Here is a 13763-nt window from a genome sequence, read left to right as displayed (position 1 = left end):
CCCCTCCTCTTTGAGCATTTTTGCAGGTGAAGCTAAGAACTGTTTTTAAGTCTTATACTACTTGTAATGAAGACTCATTTTAAATCTGAGGGCCCAGTTGTAAGGTGAATTTACACACAAAGTATAAATGTTCTCAACCACATGCCAAGCACACAGTGAAGAGTTCTGCTCAACTGTGAATGAATGGTACCTTGAAGAGATGTTTTAGCTTCAATACAGGAAGTGATGCACCTGGGGTTAAGAACTTAAGAAGAGCCCTGCTTGGCCAGACCAGTGACCTACCTCACTGAGAATTTTGTTCCTATGGTGGCCAACCAGATGCCTAGAAGAAGCTCACAAGCAGAACATGTGGAGTCCACCAACTAGTATTCAGAGGCATAGTGACTCCAATATTGTATGTAATATACAGGGGTACCTCAGGTTAAGAACTTAATTAGTTCTGGAGGTCCGTTCTTAACCTGAAACTGTTCTTAACCTGAGGTACCACTTTAGCTAATGGGGCCTCCCACTGCTGCCGCGCCACCATTGTGCGATTTCTGTTCTCATTCTGAAGCAAAGTTCTTAACCCGAGGTACTATTTCTGGGTTAGCAGAGTCTGTAACCTGAAGCGTCTGTAACCCGAGGTACCACTGTATAGCCATCATGACTAACAGCCATTGATTTGCACCCTTGATGGCATGGCCTCTTTTGAGTTATTAAAAAAGGCGAGAGGTAACTGGGGGGTGGCCATGCCAGTTGAGGAAAATGGGAAACAGGCTCCTGGGTTCTCCCTCTGCTGACAAGAATTGGGTTGTCATGCTAACTACCCCTCCTCTGCGGAGATGATAATCAGATGGTTTTCTTGTGCAGCTGGAATATTATTTTTTTTTTAAATCTTTAAAAATCCATTTTGCATGCATTTTTCCTAAACTGCTTTGGAAACCCCAATGGGACGAATGGCAGATTTAAACAAAAAAAAGCAACTTTTTAAAATGTGTGTCTTTTCCCCATGCTTCAGTTCCAACCTTTGAGAGGTTAAATCCATTTGGGCAGCACCCATACTAGAAGCAGTTGTCATCTAAAATGTCCTTGAAACTGATCGCTCTGTGCGGGAGGGGATTGGAAGGGTGAGAGAGGCCTCCCGTGGACCTTCGAGAGAGAAAGGGGGACCGAGATCTCTCCAAAGGTCTATTCAGTGAAAAGAGGGACTGATTCCCCAAGTGTAACAATCCCGATGGGAAATTCTATTTCCGGGACCGTCTCCCATCGTTGTAGGGTGATTGGCAGCAGCTGCTGCAGCCCCTCCCTAGACGCCCACACGAGAAGGCCAGGGTGGTCACGGCAGCAGCTATTCTGAGCGCAGGCAACGACAGAGGGGCTGCCAAAAACAGATCATCCCACCCTCACTATCTACGGCTGTTTCCCATCTGTCACTGGTCCAGAATCAGCTACAGGCACTATCACCACCCCACGTTGCGATTGTCTGAAGAAACTAAGTTATCCAAAAAAGAAAAAAAGGGAGTGTGTGCAGGGGGAGACACTTCAGAGCTTTAATACGCCTGGAATAAAATAAGCAGCCTCCATTCTAATCTATGGACTTGGTGAAATGAAGAGCACCCGCTACAGTCAATAGGAAGGCAATGTCCTGAAATAAGGGGATGAGCCTGAAAAATCAAGTGGCAACTCCGACTGCTTATGTAACAATCCCACATAATATATTAAGCAACCCGCTTCCCCACGCCAATGACTCACAACTTTCCCCTGCTCTCCCCACCCCCCATAGGCATTATGCTTCCAGGAGTTCTATACACCGTTCCCCTAAAATAAATATATCATTGTTTCGTTTTGCTAATGCGTCACTGCCTGCTGGCTGCGGCTGCTTCACCGCCTGATGTCTGTCAACATGAGGAGAGAAAATGTGGTTGACACCCCGCCTTCCCAGACATAATGTGGAATGAATGACAGATATGAAACCTGTATAATTTCTCCCTTCTTGCCAACTACTCACCCTGCCCATAGTCTTGTACTAACTGGGGCAGTGGGGGAGCATTAAACTCACTTGCCATCGATTGCCTAGTACTCAGTAGTACAGCTAGTTCATTTTAGACCTTTGGTATCATAATGGAGTTACAGAAAGGGGGGGGCTCCTTTAGAGGGCCATGTGTGTTACTTCAAATATGAAGCACACAATTAACATTTTCCCTCTCATCGCCACCACTCCCTGCATTACTAATGCTTCCACATTCCCAGTGCGCTGGCACAAAAATGTTTTGCCAGCCCTCTTCTTTCTATCTATCTATCAATTCATAGCGCCATAAACAGGAGCAAAAGGGGGATTGCTTCTGTTGTCTTGGTGGTAAACACATTTACTTGGGAATAAGCCCCATTTTGTTGTAGAAAAGGATATTCCCTCCCTTCCTTTCTGAATGAACAACATTTTTTAAAGTAAAAATAATGAAATTACTGCCTATAGTCATGTAGATGCCTGGGCAGCCAGTCCAGTTTATAAAATGTTATTAAGAAAAAAATGATTCTGCGGAGCATCATGCCTGTGCTGGTGTAGATGCTGATAGGAAGCCTGCTTGCCACTGAGCTCATCCTTTGCCACTCTCTGCCTGGACTTTGGCCTTAAGATCCAGCTCTAACTGCCCCACTACTGGCACTAAAAGCCTCCATCTGTCCTTGCAGCTTCTACATATCTGAGGGGCACACATCCTTCCCTTCTCATCTCAAATAGCATTGCTGAGCCCTGCAGATGCTTCTCTGCCTGCCGAAACCTTGACTCCCACCACACCTTGCAAATCTTCCATGGAATGAATGGTTTTTCTCTCAGACCAGACCCATCCAGGTTTCCCTGGAAGCAACATTCCTAAGACCTGTCAGAAATATTTAGGATTTATTGATATCTTGCAGGTCTTGGAGAAAGCAGATTAGAGCTTAAAGCACAGAGGAAGAGGGGTTTAATATATAAAGTAAAAGCAAATAGTTGCACTGAGGAAATACAAGCTGTAGATCACCACTGATCAGAGAATCTGGTCCAAATGGAGTAATTTCTGCTACTTCGATCAAGCCTGGCTGTGACAGCATAAGGCAGCAGGTAGAAAAGACAGTGTTGAGAGCATTTCTTCCGTAAAGGGCCACATTCCCTTAGGGGTAATCTTTTGAAGGCCACACCAGCAAGGAGCAGGGCCAGAACCACACCACAGTCCTCCTCTCTCTTTTTTTTTAAAAAGATATTTATTAAAATTTTCCATTGTAATACATTAAAAAATCAAAAAAGAAGAAACAAAAAAGTTTAAAAACATATAGAATTCACAATCCTTATTTTCAATAACATATTTCCCTGACTTCCCCACACCTCCCCCTCTTGTATTCCAATTCAAATTGTTGGTTCAACAAGTTCTTGTCCCTAATTTTTAACCTTTTTATATTTTATATTTAGTTCATTTTGAAAAACCAATTTTGCCTTGTAAACATCAATGATTATACATCAGTGCTTATTCTTAAAACCTTTTTCTAAAGTCGGCCTAAATTCCCTTCCACGATTTCCTCAATTCTCATACAAATAACAAAACAAATTAAAAGCAAAACAGATTATAATTATACACCCTTTGGATTCCCAAACTCCCCCCCCCTTTCCCGGTTCCAATCCCCAACAAGCGTCCATCAGTCAATCTACTATCAGCCTGGAGACCTCACATCCGAGGCTCTTAATTCTCTCTCAATTCCTCTCTGCCGGTTTTTTTTGATAATCCTTGGTATTAAGCACCAAATCTCGAAGAAGCTCTAGTCCAATAGGGTCCATGTTTCTTCCAGCCAGACCTCCATACTTAAAAGTGGAGCCTGAATCTTGTTTCTTACTCCTTTCAAATCCAAATGTCTCCAAAGCTCCAACTTCCACCTTAATCAAATTTGTAATCCTTGGGTCTTCAGATCTCCACATAAGGAGATCTCTCCATTCTTCAGTCTCCAATTCAGACCAAATTTTCACCATCAAGTTCTTATTTTCCTTTGTAGCCATCATGTCAGGCCTCTGGCTCTCCTTTATCATCTGCAAAGTTACAGCTCCTCCTTCCTTTTCCTCAGGAACAACATATATCTCTTTCTTCACACTCTCAAAACTCTCAAGTTTCTCTTCTTGTCCAGCTGCATGGGCTTCCTGAGTCAATTCCTTATCAAATTCAATGGATTTGTTTACTGTTAAGTCCAGAGTTGCAACATTTGTAGCCAAAACATTAATTTGGCCTTGTAGCTTTCCCAAGAGAACAAAGACTCTGTCCAATTTAGCTTGAATTTTCCCTCCTTCAGCCATTCTTGTAATGTCCCCAAACCCCCTCTAGAGGGATTTTGGTTACTTGGTATTCTTTCCAGTTCAAATCCAAAAATCAAATTAGTTTGTATCAGTTCTTCCTTGTTTTCAATAAAGTATAGTCAAATTGTAACAAATATAGCCAGCAGAAGCAGCAGAAACAAAGTTCTCTTTTTCCGTCTTTACAGCTAATTTGACAGCTGTCAAACTCTTCAATACCTTCTACAGGCTCTCTCGCGGATCACTCCCGGGTCCGGGGGGGTGGCACTTCAGCTCCCAAAATTAGCTCTTATCCTCCAGTAAGGTTTCTTCTAGTGCCAAATCGTGAAATTAATGTCTTTTGCCCAATAATAAAAGAAAAAATTCTCTCGACCTTAGTTAGCAGGTCCTTGCTTTAGGTTGTTTACAAGATGGGGACATAGTCCTCCTCTCTCATCCATGTGCAAACACCCGCTCACCATTCATTCTCTCACACACCCAGGCAACAACTATTATGGAATTATATTTTTAAACAGCGTGCATCTGGGACCAAAAACGAAACCTAACCCTTCCTCGCCGTGGGAGGTGGCTGTGGCTGATGGGAGTTGTAGTCCAAAACTTCTGATGGGCATCAGTTTGGGGGAAGGCTGTGTCAAGCCATGGGGATGTCACTCGCACAAGTGCCTCACTGTGTGGAGTTACTTGTTGCCTACTTGCACTGAAGGCCCCTGTTCCTATGGCTGCTTGCATGTAGAAAATGAACCTGTATGTCAGGTGGCAGACAGAATTAAAGATCTGTTTCTGCAGTAGAGTTTCTGTGTGGATTCTCCCAAGGATCTTCACTGGGATTGGCACTGTTTAGCTTGTTCATAAATGATCTGGAGTCAAGAGGTGCTATTGGTGAGGTGACCCACTTTGTGGATGACATCCAATTCTCCAGGGTGCTGAAATCCTAAGCAGAATTCAAAGAGATTTGAATGGACCCCTCCAAGCAGTGTGATAAGGCAGCTAAACTTCCCATGAGAGTCAATAATAAAGTGAGGATCCTGTTCCTTCTTGGCTTCTGACCACTTGGTTAATATTATTGATATTATGATATAGTTATTTATACCCTGCTTTTCCTCCTGATGGGACTCAAGGCAGATAAGAACAAGAACTGGTAAAAACGTAAGATAAAAACAATTATTTTAAAACAATTAAACATGGATAGAATTATATACATGTATTAAAGCTATATGCTTTGTTTCTCAAAAAGAGGCAGCTGGTGTTACCCAAGGGCCTGGGCATTAGCCTGAGGAGCCAAAAGGTTTCAATGTCCCATCCCTGGCCTTATTCCCTGATGGGGCTTCCTCTGCCTCATTCAAGCTGTATGCATAAGATCAGAGAGAAACACGGGACATCACTTGCCTCCTTTTCAGCTTCTGACTCCCGCTCCTTTTACAGACATGAAACTCCAAAGAAAATTTCCCTAAGTTGGAAGTGTCTCTGCTGCCTTGCTCCCTTGCACTCATTGTCTAAATATGAGATTGTTTGGGGCTAGGCTAGGCCAAGCAGGCAATGTAGAACATGGCCTGGCCATTCTTCCCTGCTGGGATAGTCATAAAGGATACCAACCCCACATAGAGCTAAGTGAATGAAAGCAGTAACCACCTTGGAGGAGCCAGTAAACACAGTCGCTGAGGAGTGACGTGGGAAAGGCATGCTATAGTCCTGGTTTAGAAAAGGATGGCGGCACCGAATATTGTACAGATTCTAAAGGCAGTTGTGTTCCTCCCTACCCAATAGTTTCTGCGATCGTAACCTTTTATGTTGTGCATTGCTTTGAACTATTTGGGAAATGAGTGCATTTTATACAAATCAGATTTATATTACTGTACTTGGTTTGATGCCAGACTGTCAGTATTTTGTTGGAGGGGAGCTAATGCATATTGGAGATTTAGCTTTTCACAACTGAAGTGAATTAAAGCACATCAAATACACTTAGGAAAGTGATAAGGTAATGCACTGAAAAGTATGGGGTGAACAGATGCGAACCAGGAAGACATATAACCACCACGGCACAAGCAAATCAGGACAAATGCTCATTTTCATATAACCTCCCTGCAAACGAATCAGAATGAATTCACAATGAAGATCAGACTTCTTTGTATAAGCAAATCAGGATGAATGCTCAATAAACAGGTTATCTGGGGGAGCCCATTGCCACTTCTATATTCTTTGCACATTAAACAGTTCATACAAGTGGCTTAAATCGCAGAAGATGTTGCAATGTGAAATACTGCAGCAGCAGGGTCTGTAGAAGGGTGTAGCAGCTGCTGCCAGAGACTGCAGCGGGACCCCCAAGTTCCACTGCTTATGAGAGTGAGAGCTTGAGTAACCACTAGAGTGAACAGCTAGATGCACACACAAAATCAGAGAAATGTTTCATAAGAGACTCATTCTTATTCTCTGTCCTGCACAGATGAAACGACACTTTAGATGGCTGCCAGGGACTCCCTCTTCTTCTTGCTTGTATGTGAGTATTATCAGGAACTTGCCAAGGGGCAACTTGGTTGTCTAGGAAGTCCTTTTATATATTTCTCACATCACATTTGTATCCTCCAATGAGCTCCTGGCAGGATGGGTTGTCCTATTTTATCCACAGGGGGAATATTTAGGATTGCCATATGCCCGGACTTTCCCAGACATATCCGGAACACCGCAGTCAGAAGCAGTGTCAGGGAAAATCCGGATGTATAGCAACCCATGTTGGCAGTGTAGTTTTTGGTGATTTACCATAAAATTAGCTCAAATAAATATGGATAAGTATTTATTTTGCCCATGTACACACACACACACGGGTTCAGATGTTTTAAGCATACTTTCTCTTACATTCATATGCTGGCTATGACTCCCTCCAGATGGCTCCCTTCCTGGTGCACCCATCCATCCACATTGGGGGAGCGCAGAGATGGAGTGATGGGAGTCAGGAGAAGTGACATGAGTGTAATTAGGGCCCAATTTGGGTCTGTCTTAGGGGAGAAGTCAGTTCTCTCGAGTACATAGAGTAGGTTTCTGTCTGGCAGGAAGATAGAGAAATCTTGCAGCAGTTAACACCACAATAGCCCGCATCCCAACTTCCAAAAGACATCAAACCATCTTCCTGATGGAGGTGACTGACTTGTGACTGGCTGGCCACAGTCACCTGTCAATCAAGGCACAGCTGGGTCAGATACTCTAAAAGATGGCTGTTGCCCAACAGTTCTATGTCCCTCAAATTCCCCCCACTCCAATTGAACATCTACACCGCTGCACATGAGGTGACCAGAAGCCTATTTGTAAGTAGCTGCATTAGACTTGAAATGAAACAATTTCTTTCTTTTTAAAGTACCATTCTGGTTTTACCTTTGTCTTTTTATTCTAAATAAACTTCATAACTATGGTGTTTGGGGGTCTTGGGTGCATTTCTGCCAGACTGATAGGCAATTTCCCCCTATATCAATTTGGTCCATGGTGTGTGTGTGTGTGTGTGTGTGTGTGTGTGTGTGTAAAATAGGTTTGACAGAGAAAAGCAAGCTACCTTGGTCTCTGGGGAGGGACAGGTAAGCAGGATGCTCTCTCTCCTTCCCATCCTAAGGATTTGCCACAGAAAGCACTCTTGAGGTGAGTGTGGAGGCAGCCTATTTGAGAGCCCCTGGTGTGACTGGCCTACCCAGCTGGCAAGACCTATTCCTTACAAGAAGGCTGAAATGAAAGCCATGTAGGCTCTTAGGGGATGCTAGTGCTCCACACCCAGGCAGTATTGGCCACCTCTCATTTCATTCCCTTCCCCCCACCTGACCATCCCCAAGATGAACATATGTGTTTTAATCCTTCTCCATAAATCATCCCCCACCCAAACTCCTGGCAGAAACCAGCTTGTCTACCCCATGTCTCCTTGGCACTGGGATGTACTGCTTGGATGGGGTGTGGCTGACGCCAGCTCTAATTTCAATTCCCCCTTCCCTTCCCCCTGCTCATAACTTGCCCTTTGCCACATATTGAGGTCTCAGCTTTCCACAACCCTACAGACAAGAGGGTGGCCCGTGGCTCCCAAGCCCCAGACCTTTTTGGAACTTAGAAGCTGCCTTTATACTGAATTAGACCATTGGGCTAGATGATACTGAACTATCATCTAGCCCAGTATAGATGATCAGACACTTTCAGATGGTAAAGTAGCAGCTTGCAAGTCTGCTGAAGTTCATACCAGACAATGAAATTAATTCCAAGAAACCAAGTCAAAGTCTCCCTTCATGTTCTCAGTACAGTGGTACCTCGGGTTACATACGCTTCAGTTTACATACACTTCAGGTTACAGACTCCACTAAGCCAGAAATAGTACCTCGGGTTAAGAACTTTGCTTCAGGATGAGAACAGAAATCGTGCTCCAGCAGCACGGCAGCAGTGGGAGGCCCCATTAGCTAAAGTGGTGCTTCAGGTTAAGAACAATTTCAGGTTAAGAATGGACCTCCGGAACGAATTAAGTACTTAACCCGAGGTACCACTGTATGTTAAATTCTGTACTTGCAATTAAACTATTTTTTCTTTAGTCCGTAGGTCAGATTGGCCTCCATGGCCTGAACATTTGCAAAGGTTCTCATATAATTAAACAAATACAAGAGTGTGCCATCATCCAGAAGCTTATGCATGCAGAGCAATGGCGCTCAGTAACATCACAGACAGTTCTTATTCTGCCACTCAATCACCAGCCAACACTGTCATGCATAAATCATAGTGAGAGCTGCAGCAGACGCAAATTACCACCCATCAACAGTATCTCCCTTGCTTTAGTTACATCTCTTTTGCGTCTACGGGCTCCATTTATGAAAAACGCAAGGGAACAAGATTGCTTGTAACTATATAAGGATGCATTTTATTCTAAAGCAAGCAATAAAAAACCCCATCCTTTCTTCAGCTCCCACGTCTTTAACTAGAACCCAAGCTGGCAGGTCTTCTGAAGGATCCATTTTGTTGTCAAAAGCCGTATTAAAAACAGTGTCAGTACACTATCTGGTCATTCAGCCCTATAATTCCTTATTAGGGGGCCTTGTGTTTTGGAGGCTAGAAGTGGGAAGGAGAGGAGAGGAAGGGTTAGGAAGGGAGCAAGAAGAGGTCAAGGCTGGAAGAAGGCTGTGGAGGAGGAGGCAGGCATCATGGATGAATGGGAAGGAGGAGGGGAGAGGGAGGGGGGAAACGGTGGTTGCTTTGGAGCCTGTGCTTTGTTTTCTTCTCCATCCCCATTATTTCCACCTCCCGCACAGCATTGGGATGAGACAATCCCCATCTGGAAATACCTTCCCTTTTACAGTCAGGCAAGAAGGCGCAGGCTGCAGCAGTGGGATGAGCCCCAGACTTACCCTCTCCTTGGAGGTGCTCCATTTGTGAGGGAGTGGAGGAAGGGAGATCCAGGATGTGAGGAGGCACTGGCAGTCGCAGAGAGGGTCATTGCCTCCAGGGCCACAGCTCCAGGGATGGGGGAAGAATGTGAACCATGCTACCAAGGTCAGGCTGATGCACAGCAGCTTCACTCTAGACTTTTCTCCTCCTTGTGAAAACGGCAGCTTGCAAGACAGAAATGATGGCTGCTCCACCATTGACTGTTCCACTATTACAGTCCGTTCCCTTTCCCTCTCACTTCTGATTGTTGGTTTTATTGGGCAGGGCAGCATGCTTATCCACTTCCTCTGGTCCCGCTGCTTTCCCCTAGGGAAATCTGCTCTTTGGTGCTCAATTGGAGCAAATGGCAATTGTATCAGCTTGCGATTATTCCATAGTCAATGTGACAGAGATAATCGAGGTGCTTCCCCATGATTCATGGAGAACCTAGTGCCACTCCACATTCTGTTACTTACCATGGGCATTCACTTCTGTACTTACAAAGCGAGAATGAATACTCAGCATCTCTTAACATTAGAAGCATAAGAAAGCTGTGTTGAGCAATCTGGTGTATGTACTCTTTCTTAAGAGCATGGGGGCCTTGCTGGATCAAGCCAAAGTGAACCTCATCTAATTTTCTTTCCAAGAATCCCAGCAACCAGAAATCGAGCAGTGGGTCAAGCTCTACCTTTTGCTTAACCCTGGTCCACCATACCTCTTGCAGCATAGGATGTGGGCTGTGGCTGGCCTTCCTAATCTGTTTCCATCCACTCCCTAAAGACATGCAAAGGGCTTCTCCATCCCAGGCATCCCCTCTCCAATTGCAAGTATTTGGATTCTCATGAGCTTCCTGCTGTGCCAAGTACTGGAATGCACTGTGATGTCATTGAGGGGAGGAGGAGTGTAACACAAAGGTAGAACTGAGTTTGGAAAGACAATGAAATATTACGCTGTCACTTGGGTAAAGGAGGGTGATCACCCAGAAAGGAAATCAGGGCCCCTACAGTGGTTCAGAATATTGCAGGGGTAGCATTGCACTGTGTGGAAACCTGAACCACACAGTTGGATCCTTGTCCATTGATGTCAGATGATTGTAGGTTTTGTGGGAATGTAAGGAACTGCTTTTCAAGTGTATGTGTGAAACACACATACACACATATTTTAGTGTTACAGTGGTACCTCGGGATGCGAACAGGATCCGTTCCGGAGCTCCGTTCGCATCCCGAACAGAACGTAAGACACGACAGCACGTCTGCGCTTGCGCGGGTTGCGTTTTGCCACTTCCGCACATGCACGTGATGTCATTTTGACTGTCTTCGCATGCACAAGCGGCGAAACCCAGAAGTAACGCACACCGTTACTTCAAGGTCGCTGTGGAGCGCAACCCGAAAGCGCTCAACCTGAAGCATATTTATCCCGAGGTATGACTGTATTCTGACTCTTCATGCTTCTCTCTCGTATGAATTTCTTTGCATGTTTAACTTTGGGCTTGTCCACATTGCCACTTGTCCTGTGCCTAGAAAGCGTGGGTCCAAGCGGTTATTGTGTCAAGCAAATATTCTCCTCTATTTTTTCTAGTGCATTTCCCCATCACTTTCCTTATCGTAAAAAGTCCAGTCTTATGGGAGGGTAAAACAGGTTTGTTGAGCAAAAGCACCAAATCAGCTTTAATGACACAACCTGAATCAGCTGTCATGTGATTGCATCTCACCTGAAAATGGCAATACCATATATTCCAGTAGTTCTCATAACCTTTTCACCCCTGACTGTGCATTGAGAGATATGAATAGATGCTAGGAGGGGATTTATTTATTAGATATCCTTCCTTCCTCACATTTGTGAGTTCAGCAGAGTGCCATCCCTTTTGCAGCTTAAAAGGGAAGCTTAGATAGGCTAGTTTTAGACATTTAGCTTAAGTAATTTAAGATGTTTTAAAGCAGACTGTATTCTCCTGGTATTTCCCCCTTTTCTCCCCCTTAAAGCAATAATCACATAGTCTTGTAAAAGGTAAAATAATATTTGCACACTCAGAATACTTGCTGAAGAGTAACACATACAGCAGCTTTGTTCAGTTAGGCTTAAAATGGTAATTCAGTTATAATGAATACTTAAGTCTTGCTTAAGATGGAGTCTGAGCGTTGGAGCTCAGCAGATGTTCTCACATTTCTGGCAGAGGGGAAAAAGATGGAAAGAGAGGAAGAGGGTGTGCCCAGGCAGGTAGGAAAATAAACAGCTTCCCCTGTCAGGGCACAGTGGGAATGTCTCTCACAGAGTTCTCTCTAGCAAGTTTACAGGAAAACCTTGTGAGCTTCAGTTCCTGTCTTGTGCCTATCTAGCAAAAACATGAATTGTTGGTTTGACTGCATTTTAAATACCACTTGAAAATTGCTGAGGGTCATTAAGTAGTCTACTAACTTTTTATTAATTCAGCGGTGGCATTGAAATCATCATCTTCAGAACCATGGCATCACAGGCCTATAGGTCAGGGCCTTGTTAGCAAGGAAGGGGACATGACAGAGGTGCATTAAATTATGCACAGTGTGAAGTTTCCCTATTCCTCAGGTCACTTTAAAAGGGGATTGGCCAAATTCATGGAGGATAAAGCTATCAATCACTGTTTCGCCATTCTGGCAATATTCTACCACCAAGATCAGAGGCATTGTGCCTCTAGATATGAGTCACATGGGAGAAGGCTATTGGGCTTATGTCCTCTTTGTGGATTTCCCATAAGCATCTGGTTAGCCATTGTAGGAAACAGGATGCTAGACTAGATTAGGGCTTTGGCCTGGCCCAGCAGGACTCTTCTAATACTCTTATGTCCGCAAGGGCAGAAAGGGTTAATTTAACTTTCACCAGCCCCTCCTCTTCCCCCTGGCTCTGAATAGCACTCTGACAGGCAGGCAGCATAGCAGCAGGGCTATTTAGGTTTAGTGGCTGCCACCTGGGGAATGCAAAGGGGAGGAGATTCAGGGAGCATAGGCTCTGACATCACTGGCTGGCTCCATTCTGGGCACATGGACAAACAGGGTGATTCACTGCAGGCTGGTATTATCTTGCAAGGAGGTTGCCAGTGACTCAGCCCCCAAAGTGGGAGGCGAAGGAGTACAGGCCAGGATACCCCAGTCTTGTTGGGCATATAGCTTGTTTTTGGTTTCATAATCTAAGCCCAGGAGATTGCAATGCCCTTTGGGTTTTTAGTTTTGGTTTCAAAATCTAAGCCTAGGAGACCGTAATTCCCTTTGGGTTTTGTATGAGGTGAGATGAAGGGCACTAGAAGCCTGTGGACATTACAGGCAGTGCTTTTTTTTCTGGGGGTACACATACCCCTAAAAATTCTGTGAATCTTTGTACTTTTGTCCATTTACTATTTATTTTTCCCGATTTGAACTATAAAACGGTGATTTTCTTGAGTCAAAATGAGAGTATCGCTAAACATTTTTAGGAAAAAAAGCAAACAGGCTTATTGACTCCCCTCACTCTCCACAGCTTGGAACTTGCCTGAGGAAATATATAAAGACTAATCCCTGGCATGATAACTGGCTGCACTAAAACCCATAAGTAGGAAATGGTATCCAGAACCCATCTAGTCCATTAGCTAGGAATAAATATCAGGTTAAATATGCTTCAACTACTCTGGGAAAGATTCCTTTTTGCCTCTTTTTGCAAGTTATTTGGCTTCATTCCAAGAACTTGCTTCTCTGCCAAAACCTTTAGGGTTGTGTGTGTGTGTGTGTGTGTGTGTGTGTGTGTGGTTTTGTACTGAATGTTTGCATTGTTATGTTTCTCATTGTGGTGGGATTTCAATGTCCTAATATAGCGTTTGCTTCTTTCCCCCTATTCCCAAACCATGGTCCTGGCATAGCTGTTTACATATCCGAAAGTTTTCCTCTGTCATCAAGCCTGACCTATTCTTTCAGTGATCTCACATCCCCTTTCACTTTTCAAAGCTGGTACTTTCTACTTCACCCCCTCCTTCACAGTATCCCTTGACCATCGTCCTCAGGGCCCACGGGCATGATCTGGGCCCACTCCCAGATGAGGCCTAGCCGTTGCCTAGCAGAACGGAACTGTTGCATCCCATGACTGGCTTGTTCCCGCCCCA

This window comes from Podarcis raffonei, chromosome 1 (assembly GCF_027172205.1).
Source record: "Podarcis raffonei isolate rPodRaf1 chromosome 1, rPodRaf1.pri, whole genome shotgun sequence".
NCBI classification, from domain to species: domain Eukaryota; kingdom Metazoa; phylum Chordata; class Lepidosauria; order Squamata; family Lacertidae; genus Podarcis; species Podarcis raffonei.
Note: the sequence above shows the minus strand (reverse complement) of the source record.